Here is a 14,700-nt window from a genome sequence, read left to right on the forward strand (position 1 = left end):
AGTAACACTGGTTTTGCAGTTAGCCGATGAAACGTCTTAGATTCATTACTTTCTGATTCAAAAAAAAGTGAGGGTGTGCATGAAACGACTGGGCAATAATAGTAATGTATCATTCACCACAGATCTATTTTTATGTGTTGTGCCAATTTCATAATGAACTTTTAATAACAATAAAATGTGAAATCTTCCCTGGGTTGTTCTGTCTTTTATCTGAATTATTAATGCTCCTTACACACCCTCTTGACTTCTTTAACTTCTGGGTTCTTTTATGTTCTGACTGTTTTTCAGACATAGCTAACTCTTTCTCTCATAAAACTGTAGTGCGAAACTTTAGAATGAGATGTGCAGCTTTGGTAGCAGCTTGTGTAAAACTCCTTTACAGTTTAAATGCACGATACAGAACAATCAAATAACTTCATTAGAGGAAAGAGTAGCTTGCTTACGCATGCAAGACTCCTGCTGACATCACTGGGCAGTGTAAGCCTCAGGAGGTAACAGGCACAACTCAGACTTTACGGCCAGGCCATGAGACACAGATCGCTGGTCACTTTTGCATGGGATAAAACAACCCATCAGCAGTGTAACTCGCACACATGCTGCAGTTCACTCTGGTGGGACTAGATTCATGGGTCAGGGTTACATGGTAAGTAAAACCACCAGATCAGCTCCAGAGACATGTTATTGTAAGATCCAGTGTTTCACTTGTTGGCATGATCCTAACTAACAGCACTTGACCTGAGTAAATGCAGATCCAACTTTCATTCTCAGCTTCTTTGAATGTAGAGGAAACAATGCTGGTATTCTACTGATGTCAAGGAGGTTACAGCAGCAAACAAATCTGACCTGAGCTGTTTTAGGTTGCCGGTTTTGTGCATAGCTTACATTTTTATCACTCCAAAATGGCTGAATGCCAGAGATGGGTGAATGATCACAGGCTAAAGTCTGATTCAGCCTGACAGGTGTTTCAGAGTGCTTTACCAAAAGGAATAAATACCAGGTATTAATAATTAAGCGACCACCTCTGGGGGAATGGGACAGAAAACAATTTGTTGAGCTCAGTCTCAGCAGCACTGCTATGATGTAGCATGTGAACATGCTCACCCTCCCATAAGGCTGCAGCCTCTACAAAGGAGAAGGAATGCGCAGAGTGCCTGAAAACAGAAAGAGAACAGGCCCATGGCTCTGCACAGAGATAACAGCCCTCCAGCTGCTTATTTAGCTGCAGTCAGAATGCATCCTATTTTGTGAATATGACCGCATGCAGGAAAAAAGCGTGGGCATGAAACCCCTTGCTCAGCAGATACAGGACACAGGCTTCTCACTTTCTAAGACAATATTATTTTTATATGCAGTCTTAGCTAAACTCAGGAGTCCCAATGTGTTCCTACTCACTTCAAATTCCTTGTCTACTTTGTCCAACTAAAGACTGAGCAAAGATTTAGGGCTAAAGGGTCTGATGGACTGCAAAATAGAGGGACGATGACATGCTCATCTATTTTTTTAAACCTGAAGACTTTGGAGATACAAGACTTTGCATTTACAGGCATTTTTTTGTTGCTAGGATATTCAGGATGGTGAGGTCTTCAGAGCTTAGATATTCAGAGCCTGAATATTTTTTTTTTTTACTTCTGCCTATTTTATACTCTTCATATCAGGATAATTGATTTTAATACACCCCAAGGTAATGAGGGGAAAACCCTCAGATTCCTAACTAGGTTAGGACTATACTAAACCTTCCACGGGCAAAGATCTAGGCAAGGGTGGTCCTACTCTGACAGAGTGACAGCAACAAGGATGTAACTTAAAGATAACAGAAGTCAAAGAAGATGTCAAAGAAGGACTGGGACAGTCTTCTGGGTTTTAATGGCCATTGGCTCTTCTGGAGTATCCTCTGAAGGATTTTTGTACAGGAGCAGCCCACTAGCTATGAAACACCACACACAAAAGCCTCAGAGAAAACAATCTTCATGCAGACAAACAATATTAATCACCAAAAAGCAGGCATCACTTTCTTTGATTTTGTCCTTTGCAAGAAAAGTGTAAATACATACAAGGCAGTCACATACAGCGTTATTCCTGACCTTCAAATTGTTTTTAACGCCAATGAGTCCAAAGCCTGCATATGCGTGTTAGGTAGATATCGCTGCAGCTCACTGCATTTTGCCAACAAGCAACTTACCACCTAGCATCTCTTGGGAGACTCCTCTCTTGTAGCAACCATTGCCTTGGTAAAACAGTGATTCTGTTTTTTCATAGCTGGGCAATACCAGTGCAATGGGAAACACAAACAGCACCTTTGTGCACCAGAGACGGTCCCGTAGTGGTGATGTTTGCTTCCTGGGATGTGAAATGGTCGAATTCAACATCAAGGTGTTAGATCAGCCAGAGAGACTCACAGGGATAAAACCAGTATTCAAAAGCTCACACAAATGACGTGCATTTTCCACACCTTAGCACTAGCTGCCACAACTACAGAGATTATTTCCTGCTCTTCATGGGACTTAGTCATTCACCACCATGTTTACTTTAACCAAATTATGACTTCCAAGGGAAACTTAGAGACTGCTGCAGAGCCTTACCTAGGGCCAGCATTAGACTGGCGTCCAACACAGCTCTGACCTACTGCTATTTGCCCCCTCCTATCAGTCCCAGTGCAGAAAAAAACAATTTATCTTTCAGCTCAGGGTGTAACAGTCCAGCCTATCCCACAGAAAGCCAGGTCTGACACTTTTCACACATGAAGCTTTCCCACCGGCAAAAATGAGCCTCAAGAAGCTGTAAAGATAAGTTTATAATGCAGCAATGACTCCTTCCACACAATCAGGAGAGAAAAACATTCCACAGACACTTACTGCACCAGGGCCCTGGGGCATGCTTGTAGCTGAGTGATGCTACCAAAATACACATTAACAAACAGAGCAATAACAAGGTAATAATTGTGAATGGGGAAGAAACCTATTTGATCCACTCTTGAACTGAATTAAAGGCACCACAGTAGCTTGCATATAACAGAATCTGACTCAGGAGAAACTGGTCCAGCTCTGTAAAAGCAAACCAGCCCCAAGGCAAACCTGAGCACTCAGTGACTCTTTGTCATGCCTTGTAGACGGTTATCACCCTGGGTTTTTTTAGGTAGCTTGGAGCTCTAGCTCTGTCCGCCTGCATGTCTGTCAGATTGAGAAAGGGGAACTCTCCACAGAAGTGGCCTATCTAGTAATGGCGTACACATTGTCAGCCAAACCCAGAGATGTGTAAGTAACAAGGGCCTCTCTGAAGGTGCAGCCTGTAGGATAATTTAAGCATGTCCTGATGGTGCAGAAATGTAGAGTGGAAAAAATCTTCTCAGTGTGACCTGCTGTCAAACTGCATCAGAAGACATTTATATGAGAAAAAAGATCAGAAGACTCATGGCTCTGCAGCCATGAAGTAGATACATCATCCATCCCTGGCTGGCTGGCTATAAGCACGAGAAGAATAGGTCAGTTTGCAACAGCTTCCACAGCAAGTTCAGGCTGTATCTTCCTCATTCCAGAAGCAACTCTGCAAAGGGCCATCTGACAGCAATCGAGTTCCATCAGCACAATTCCAAATGATCCCAGGAGGTACAAGAGGACATGCTGGGGGAGGGAGGGCAGTCATGTGCTAAAATGTCTACGTTATTTTTGAACAAAAGCTGGTTCACATCCCACCATTTCTTTGAATAAGCAGAACAAGCACCTGAACGGTGAGAGATCTCTACAGTGCTCCTGAAACTCCCTCCTGCTCCACATGATGATATGCACAGGAGTCTGCTCCTCGAAAAAATCCAGGCTATTGCCAACAGGTTTTGTATCAAGAATTAGTTGCTTCTCAGAGAACTGTGAATAAGCCGCAACATTTCCTAAGTGAGACAGGCTGCCAAGGAGACAGAGGTCTGAGTTTGGGAGATAGCTGCATCACTAGCAAGGGTCATGCATCTTGGCTCTCCACAGAGGAGAATTTGTTGGAAACTCCACCCAGTATGGGGTAAACAGCAAGTTACTGAGGATATGCTCTCTGCCCAGGGGATTTCTTGCTGAAGGAGACAAGCCCCTTTGCAGCAAAATATGGATAAATATGGATAAAATATGGATTGTGGCCAAATTTGGAAATAATTATATCTGCTGTACTCATATAACATTCCACAACTGGGCAATTGGCCCAATGCCATTTCCATGCAAACCAATTGTAAGTCGCCACCAGTCTTTCATTTAAATCCACTGAACTGCTGACCTACATCTGACCAAGCAAACAGCAAATACCCTGTGGCCTGCATGATAAACAATTCCATAAATGCAAGGAAATCGAGACAAAGTTGCTCCTTTGAAATATCTGGCAATCAGCTTGTGTTGGGAAAACAGGTCTGGGTGCTTTTGATGCCGTTTGGAGTTGTGTTTCCAACTCACTAGCACTGCATAGGTGGAAGAATGGGGGTATGAGAATTCCTCAACATCTAGATTTGATCTCAGATCCCTCTTTGGCCAGATGAGGGTACAGAGCCCAAGCTGGTGGTCTGAAAATAGCCCTCTCTCAACTATCGTAGGAGTTGAAGCTCCTTGCAACAAGCACTAGACCCTATGAATTGATAGGTTTATTGTCCTTATTAAACTTTTTTTCAGTTCAGTGGTTGAAAACCATGATCCAACTTGGCCCCTAATGCACAACCCTTGAGTTCAATAAGGTTAGAGATAGGGTGGCTGCAGCTCGCTGCTAAGGTGCACATTATCTCCCTTGAAATGACATAGGCTGCACTTAGACTGTATGGCTGGTGCAGAGAGAGGCAGGGAACAGCAAGGGGAAGCACTTCCTGGCAAGGGCTCCTGCAGAGCACATCAGTGATATCATGTTAGCCTGCTGGGATCATACTCGCATACTAGAACCAAGGAGCTGGCTCACAGACAGCACCCTTTCCCAGCACTGAAACCCAGTTAGCCATGATTTAGAGAGGGTTTCTACTCAGAGCCTGGTGAATTTAAACAGATTTCTCAGGCACTTGGATTTACCTAATCTCATCTTTCCTAGCTCCCCTTGTGGCAACTGAGCTGATTCGTTCGGCTGCTCTCAAGATATCTCTGACTGATCCCGGATATTAAAGGGGTGGGGGTTGGACCTCATCTTCCTCCACTGTCCTTGTGCTTGCCTTTGTCACCCTGCTGTTTCTCTCCCCGACCAGGTCTCCACACTCCCTTCTGCCTGCTCCTTCCCACATTCTGCCTATTCTTGGTACAAGTATCAGGGGTTCAGTCTTGCTTCTTTCCAATTGTGAGACAACAGCAGGGGATCACACGGAGACCAACAGACCCCTCTGTCTGAGGGTCTCATCCTGCTGCTGGTGCGGCTAAAGGCCGTTGCATGCAGGACTCCAGGGCAGCTGGGGCAGATACCACTTCTCTTAGCATACAGAAACATTTTGGCTATTTGAGTATGGTACTTTCTCTCTAGATTCTGTTGTGTTGTTTATAATTTACCTATGATAACAACCCTGTCAGGTAATTTAGGACCAGACATGGCCAATCTCACATATTTCTCATATAAGAGCTTTACAGAAAGCAATCTTGTTTTTCTGAGATCTACCCTTGCTATGTGCCTACATCACAGATGCTTTGCATCTCAATGAATATAGATCAAGAAAGCAAACCTATTGCAGAAAAATATGACAGAGGATAAAATTGACATATGTGGTACTGAAAACAGGCATCAGAGAGAAGTCTGAAAGACAATTAGAAGGATTTTGACAAATATCTGCAAAAGGAACCACTTTCCTTGCATGGCAGTTGTACTTGAGACAGAAGTTGTCATTAACCCAAAAAAACCTCAGCCATTAGCATTTTAAAGCCTGGAACTGAATCGTACTTTCACTTGCATTTAATGGACATTTTGCCATTCACTGTAAGGAGAAAAGGGCACTATCTTTGGAAAAAAAATTCTCAAATTATTTTTATTGATATGCATCACTGCCAGTCACACAACAGTGGCTCATGAAGAAAACTTGTCCAAAACATCCAAACCAGGCACCTGAATTTTAATATGTTGACACATAAATGTGAAATGAACTTGTGCAATTACAAACAAGATATTGCAGGTGGTCTTATATATATATTACAAAAAAACAGCTACAGAGGTAAGTTTTAGTGTTCCTAAAACCCCCACCCCCAAAAACCCCAAACAAATCCAAACACAAAGCCCTCTGAAATGCCTTAAAAAGAAAAAAGCCTTAAAATAGATATTAATAGAGATTATGGGCATATATCTTATTAGCTTGAACAGCCCAGTATGCAAGAAACTGCTGTAACAGTGCCCATCATGTACACAGTTGGTAGTTTGTACCTCAGAATTTCCTACCAACTGATCTACAAGGGTGTTTGGTGGCTCTTGACTCCTGTAATGAAATGATAACATCAGGCTTGCCAGCAACATGTTGTGGGACAACGTGCCCAGGTTGGAGGGACAGGGCGCTGGTGAGGGCCCTCAGCCTACTGCGCAGAGACACGCTGGATGCACTATAGCATGCTCGAAGCCTAAAGATGAGCCGGGGGCTCTGAATGCAGCAGGAACCAACAGGGTTTCACTGGGAGAATATGTCAAAAGAATTCCAGCCACCCCAGCCAATAAGTCAGCCTCATCAGGGGCACAACTGAAATGCCTCTACGCGAACGCACGGGGAATAAACAAGAGGAGCTGGAGACGTGTGTGTGCCTGCAAGGCTGTGACCTTATTGGCATTACAGAGACATGGTGGGACAGCTCCTATGACTGGAGTGTTGGGATGGAAGGGTACAGGCTCTTTAGGAAGGACAGGCAGGGCAGGCAAGGAGGGGGCATCGCCCTCTATGCCAATGACCAGCTGGAGCACATGGAGCTCCACCTGGGCATGGAGGAGGAGCCCACTGAGAGCCTATGGGTCAGGATTAAAGGAAGGGCTGGGGCAGGGGACATCATAGTGGCATTCTGCTACAGGCCACCTGACCAGGGAGACAGAGCAGGTGAAGCCCTCTATAGGCAGATAGGAGCAGCCCCACGCTCACAAGCCCTGGTCCTTATGGGGGACTTCAACCACCCTGACATCTGCTGGAGGGACAGTGCAGCTGAGCGCAAGCAATCCAGGAAGTTCCTGGAATGTGTCAATGACAACCTTCTCCTCCAGGTGACAGAGGAGCCTATGAGGGGAGGTGCCATGCTGGACCTTGTTCTCACCAATAAGGAGGGCCTGGTAGGGGACGTGAAGCTCAAGGGTAGCCTTGGCTGCAGTGACCACGAAATGGTGGAATTCAGGATCCTCAGGGCAGCAAGGAGGGCGTGCAGCAAGCTCAATACCCTGGACTTCAGCAGAGCAGACTTTGGCCTGTTCAGAGATCTGCTTGATAGAATACCATGGGACAAAGCCCTGGAAGGAAGAGGGGCTCAAGACAGCTGGCTAACATTCAAGGGTCACCTCCTCCAAGCTCAGGAGCGATGCATCCCAACAAAGAGGAAGTCAAGCAAATCCACCAAGAGGCCCCTGTGGATGAACAAGGAGCTCCTGGGCAAAGTCGAACAAAAAAAGGAAGCCTACAGAGGGTGGAAGCAAGGGCAGGTAGCCTGGCAAGAATACAGAGAAACTGTCCAAGCAGCCAGGGAGCAGGTTAGGAAAGCCAAAGCCCTGATAGAAATTAGTCTGGCCAGGGATGTCAAGGACAAGAAAAGATTCTATAGGTATGTCAGTGATAAAAGGAGGATGAGGGAAAATGTGGGTCCCCTCCGGAATGAAACGGGTGACCTGGTTACCCAGGATATGGAGAAGGCTGAGGTACTCAATGACTTCTTTGCCTCAGTCTTCACTGGCAAATCCTTGAGCCACACTGCCCAGGTCACAGAAGGCAGGGACTGGGAGGATTCAGAACCACCCACTGTAGGAGAAGATCAGGTTCAAGAATATCTAAGGAACCTGAAGGTGTACAAGTCCATGGGACCAGATGAGATGCATCCGCGGGTCTTGAGGAAACTGGTGGATGAAGCGGCCAGGCCACTCGCCATCATATTTGAGAAGTCCTGGCAGTCTGGCGAAGTTCCTGCTGACTGGAAGAAGGGGAACATAACCCCCTTTTTTAAGAAGGGAAAAAAGGAAGACCCAGGGAACTACAGGCCGGTCAGTCTCATCTCTGTGCCCGGCAAGATTATGGAGCAGACCCTCCTGGAAACTATGCTCTGGCACATGGAAAATAAGGAGGTGATTGGCGACAGCCAATACGGCTTCACTAAGGGCAAATCGTGCCTGACAAACTTGGTGGCCTTCTATGATGGGGTTACAGCATCCGTGGATAAGGGAAGGGCAACTGACATCATCTACCTGGACTTGTGCAAGGCATTTGACGCTGTCCTGCACGACATCCTTGTCTCTGAATTGGAGAGACATGGATTCGATGGATGGACCACTCGGTGGATAAGGAATTGGCTGGATGGTTGCACTCAAAGACTTGTGGTCAACGGCTCAGTGTCCAAGTGGAGAACAGTGACGAGTGGCGTCCCTCAGGGGTCGGTACTGGGACCAGCGCTGTTCAACATCTTTGTCGGTGACACGGACAGCGGGATCGAGTGCACCCTCAGCAAGTTTGCTGACGACACCAAGCTGTGTGGTGTGGTCGACATGCTGGAGGGAAGGGATGCCATCCAGAGCGACCTTCACAGGCTGGAGAGGTGGGCCCGTGTGAACCGCATGAAGTTCAACAAGGCCAAGTGCAAGGTCCTGCACGTGGGTCGGCGCAATCCCAAGCATGACTATAGGCTGGGCAAGGAATAGATTGAAAGCAGCCCCGAGGAGAAGGACTTGGGGGTATTGATCGATGAGAAGCTCAACATGAGCCGGCAGTGTGCGCTTGCAGCCCAGAAAGCCAACCGTGTCCTGGAATGCATCAGAAGAGGTGTGACCAGCAGGTCGAGGGAGGTGATCCTGCCCCTCTACTCCGCTCTTGTGAGACCCCACCTGGAGTACTGCGTCCAGCTCTGGGGGGCCCCAGTACAGGAGAGACATGGAGCTGTTGGAGCGAGTCCAGAGGAGGGCCACGAAGCTGATCAGAGGGATGGAGCACCTCTCCTACGAGGACAGGCTGAGAGAATTGGGATTGTTCAGCCTGGAGAAAAGGTGGCTCCGGGGAGATCTAATTGCGGCTTACCAGTACCTGAAGGGGGCCTACAGGAAAGATGGTGAGGGACTGTTTATGAGGGAGTGTAGGTGACAGGACAAGGGGTAACGGGTTTAAGCTGAAGGAGGGTCGATTTAGCTTAGATGTTAGAAAGAAATTTTTTACTGTTAGAGTGGTGAGGTACTGGAACAGGCTGCCCAGAGAGGCTGTGGATGCCCCATCCCTGGAAGTGTTTAAGACCAGGTTGGACGAGGCTTTGGGCAACGTGGTCTAGTTGAGGGTGTCCCTGCCCACAGCAGGGGGGTTGGAACTAGATGATCTTTAAGGTCCCTTCCAACCCAAACCATTCTATGATTCTATGAAAGAGAGGAGCTGATGCACAAGGAAGGATGGCTATGGAAATCAACTCACCTTTGCCCAATAAATAAATTGGATCATTAAAACAGAGTAATGGTCTTCAACCACTGTTAGCACTTTTTATCTTAAATGTTCATAACTCATGAGCCAGACCTCTTAAAAGCAAGGGACTGTCTTTGACTAGTTTTGATTTCTTTTCTTACTGGCTTTGTGCACTTAGAACCTGTATTGGGGAAAAAAACCAAATCAATTAGTCACACTGGAAAGCTTTGTTCTGGTACTGAGAGCACTAAAAATCTTTCTTTCCTGCTGACAGTTGAGGTACTCACACACCACCATCTTTTAGAAGAAGGAAGTATTGTCAGACCTGGGAGGAAATAGTATGTGTTGCCTGTACATCATTTTGGCTGTCCATAGCTTGCTGGGCTGCTACACTTTGTCAGCTGTTTTTTTTCCCCTCTCAGCTTGCCTGAGTAACACAGTTAAATTAGGGCTGAAGTCAGATTGTTTTCAACCTGCACTCCTCTAAAGTTTATTATATCTCCTTCACACCTGAACACATCAGCACTGCCAACAGCTTGCCCGTTTTTGCCAGCTACATTGGTTTGTCTACTGCCTCTTCTGACAAGGCTTGCCGTCATTAAAATATACACACGCTAAAATATATTTTGCACATGCTGCTGCTGAGTTAGATATAAAAATACGTTGAGGCCAGGCGGACACATAGTATTACCACAGTGAAGTCATTAACTTCTGCCACTTTGAGGATGTGGTCTAGACCATGACAGGAAAAATGGGGCTATTTCGATATTCATGAGCTGGCTAATCCACTGGGTAGCCCTCATATGGCAAGAATGTGAGCCTGCATGTTCATTAGAGGCTCCAAATCAGCTGCAAACATGGTTGAGCCTCAGAAAGGAGTTCCTTAGAAGAAAAAAAAAATACAAAACAAACAAAACCCAAAAAACCCTCCCAAAAAACTGCTGTCAGCAACCCTATCCTTGCCCAAATAAGTCTGAGCTAAAAATCAAAGAACCTACATTCCCTTCAGATGTAGGAGATTTCTGAGACCCACTTAAAATTACTGCCATTTCATCTGTTTGCTGTAACTACATAGGGATTTTGTAGTTAACACATTTAGGATTAAGGACCATTCTGGGAGTTTTAACAGCTTGTGAATCACAAGAGAATGGGCTGCTGCTGTAGTAATGCCTTCTAACTTTCATAACTATGACTCTAGTAAAGACAGAGAGGGAAATTTGTATAAGACAGTAACAAGCTTGCACTCCAAACAGAAGATTTATATGTAGCATCTAAAACATGTGTTATGATGTTTTATATTTTATGCCACTGCAAGATGGAGACAGTCACTTCCTTGAAGAGCTGGGAGAAACTAAGACACCTTTGTAAGTTCCCCAAAACATAAGAGAAACCAGTGCCTGGTCATTCTGCATGCCCAGAGGTCAATGCTAAAGGACGCAGCAGATGTGGGCATTTGAGATGTTCAGAAGAGTACCTCAGTGCCTCTGAATAGATCAGAGAGGAAACAGGGACCACCACACATGGGTTATCATAATGGCTAACACCTAGCACGAGGAGGCCAGGCTCCGCAAGTTCCCTTCACTGTCAGCAAAGAGACACGTGAAGACCACGTGGAGCAGGAATTAATTCAGACACTGTTAGAACTGCAGGGAATAGGGATCCTCAGGATCTTTGCTGCACAGCCAGCTTACGGACCTAGACGGGTTCTTCACAAGGGAGTCCCTGATGTGGCTGGGGGCCCTGGAACTAAGAGGCACTCCTGGCTCCCTCAACTCTTATGCAGACAAGAGCTCTGCAGTGCCCTGTGGAGGAGTCAGGCAGTCTGCACTGATTCTGGATGGAGGTCAGTGCACCAACCACTGCTCAAAGAAACAAGCATTAGCTGCTCATAGATTTGTTTTACCACACTTTTATGCCAAAGGACAGATCAGCAGTTGAATTTAGTAACAGTTCTGCTCAGCTGCAGCTTTGTTTAACTTAACTAACAGTAGCTGCACAATTTTTCTTTTACTAACTGTTGCCCATTTAGAAGCCAGTGGAAAGCACGTATTATTCCTTCAGCTAGTTTTGATAATGCCCACCTTATGAAACCACAGCCACAAACAATTTTCATGTAAATCTTTTGAGGCTGATTGGTGAATTCAGTCAGACAAGCTCTTTCCGCTTGATAATGTGGTAGTAGGGGTTATTTCAGCTATAATGGTAGAAGATAAATGCAGTTTTACTGAATTAAAAACATTTCAGAGAAATGTGCCAATTCAGTTTCATGTCAGGATGGGAAAAAGTCAATACATTCTGTGAAGATAAACTGCAATGGTTTGATTTCCTGTTTTCAATTTGCTTGATTTTTTTTTTATATTTCATTTCCACAGAAAAATTCAAATTAGGTAGTATTGCATAGACAATAGCACAAATGAAAGCCTTTGGCATCAGTGAAATGAAATGATCTGATAGGTCCAAAGACCATTTAAAATTCATTCTACAGATATTTTCAAATCTTCAAATGTCCAATTCAAATTTAAAAAAAAAATCAAACATCACAATTTCTCAGGAAAGAGACTATCTAGTTTCTGATCAGCAGCAGTGCCAGGCTCAGCAAAGAATGAAGCAAACTGCCTGATGTTTGAAGATTTACCTAGTCTTTGATTACAGCAAGTTTCTTCCCCATATACTGAGTGGGGAAGGCAGAAAAAGCCTGCATTGCCAGGAGCCAAGTTGTACTGTACATATTTTGGAAATAAAAAAAAGAAAGAACTAGGCTTTCCACTGCCACCGATTCAACATCTTTCAGAAAATATTCTGCATTATACTACATAATATATGCCACAGCTTATAGTATAACTAAGTTATATTCAGGAACCACATTGTAAACTCCAAAATGAGAAATAAAAAGCTAAATTGTTTCCCTATAAATACTCAATTTTCTTGAGACTAAGTTTTATGAAGGACATGGATATAGACCATAACAAGTGCGCCCTGCCATTCTCAATTCCCAACCCAGGAGGAGTGTCTAAGCCTCCAGACCAGGCAGACTTTTGGGAGACAGCCTTTCTGAATCAGCTTGACACACCACGATACTTTTCCATTTGAGACTTCTAGGAAGGGTGCGCCCTCTCCTGACAGTTTAGGATTCAGCAGCAGCGACTGATAAGCTGCTTTGCTACAGCTAACAAGTCAAGGCTGGACCTCAGAGTTACCAAGACCAGTCCTGCTTGACTTAAAACCTCTACTACGCTATGCAGAGGGGCTTCGCTTTGAGGTGGATATCGCAAAATTACAACGTGTTTTCACCATGCTGTAAGAAAAGAAATTACTTGGAAACACTTTAAAAAAAAGCCACCGTATGTTTGAAAGTGGATAGAACATCACTCCAGGATAATCTCCAAATAAAAAAATTGTTCACAATCTATGCAATTCTGTAAAGGAAACTTTCATATGTTGAAAATATAATCTTGAAATTAGCGTTGTAACTCATGGATTCCATTTCACAGAACTAACACATAATATAGCTAATGCTATTATAAAGAGTCAGTCTGCCTTCGTAAGCAAATGTAATCTCCTTCAAGAGGCAAAGCTTACGCAGGAATGACTAAAGAAATCCCACACATCTTGTCAATCATTCACACCATGTCTAAGTGAAGATCACCTTCATCGTTTTATGTGGAACGCTTACGTCTCATCTGATCCTGCATTCAAGTTAAATTAATTTTACAGACTCATAACTGTATACTGATTAAAGCTTCTAGTCCTAGGAACTACTGAATACCACCGAGAAGGACATTTCCCTCTGGTCAAACTGGCAGGGACCATTTGGAGGGATTTTCTGCCTTTCTTTGTAGCTTAGGATATGAGTCATTTCCTCAAACCACCTGGGAATTTTACTTAACAAATTTCCTTCTATTCTAGGACCTAACTACTCACACTGTCAACCTTTCTGGCTCTCTTCCTCTGGTACATGGTTGTGCTTGTGGCTTTGGTCTTTTCCACAGAAGGGCTTTACATTTTTTTTAGGGTGCTGGGGCTCAGGTTGCTGTCTAGGGAATTTATGGGCAGTGTGTTTATTCCGTATGCCCATTCAAGTCATTGATACATCAGCTGTATAAGAGAAGATAATTATTAAATTACCTCCTCTAATTATATTATTTACAATGTTGCTATAAGGATGATTAACACTCATGGCCAAGGACCATCAACTAAACTCAGCTGGAATGGGAAACGATTCTTCATGGACTAACATGACACACTGAGGTGTATTTTGGACTCCTGGAAGTTAATGGCTAGTGCTGGATACAGGAAGAAACAATCTAGTTTGTCTGTTGCTTTACAACGAAGTATTTCACTGTTTTTACAGATTCTTCTCTTCACCCTTACAATTTGTAAAACGCAATGTTGTGCATTGGGTGAAGGTCAAAGATCTTTGACTGCTAAATTGCCCTACCTTCCCGTTCCCTCACCGCTTCTCCTTCTGTTCTGCCAGGTCAGCACAAGCTTTACACTGCATTTCCGATAAAAAAACCTAAACAAACAAACCAACCCAAAAACAGCCACCAGGCAGCAAAATGTAATACTCATACAGCCTCATTAATAGTCACCTATGATTATCTTCAGCTACTGTAACAGGATTCCTAATGTAACAGAAACATTGTATTAACAATATAATTTCCCCATGCTTCACAAAGGCCTTATATTGCTTATTAAATTAGCAGATACTCTTAAATGCACTTGAAGCATTTTTATTCCACAAACCTATATCAAACATTGAAAGTTCTATGAATAGACTTGTTTTAAGCCTTCCTCAGCCAAACTACTGTGTGTTTAAATATATGCTTAAGCCTCTGTAGGAATAAAGCTTTAATATTACACTTTGATCACTATTTTATTATTGTAATTTGCCAGTATGTTGTAACTGCTGTACTGCATTCAGTTCACTACTGTCAAAGGATGAATGGCAGGCTTTGCACGTTATTTAAAACCATGCTATGCATTTTTAAAGACCTAATGTGCTGGTAGTTCTGACAATATCAGCAGTACAGTGTAAATAGGTATTAGAAAACAAAAAAGAAACAAATTTGAAAAACAGAAGCATGCGTGCATTATTTCTCATGACTTCATTTAGTTATTTTGCTGTAAATGTGCTTTCACCTGTGAGGTCAAACCACTGTCTA

Source organism: Grus americana, chromosome 3, assembly GCF_028858705.1.
Source record: "Grus americana isolate bGruAme1 chromosome 3, bGruAme1.mat, whole genome shotgun sequence".
NCBI lineage: Eukaryota > Metazoa > Chordata > Aves > Gruiformes > Gruidae > Grus > Grus americana.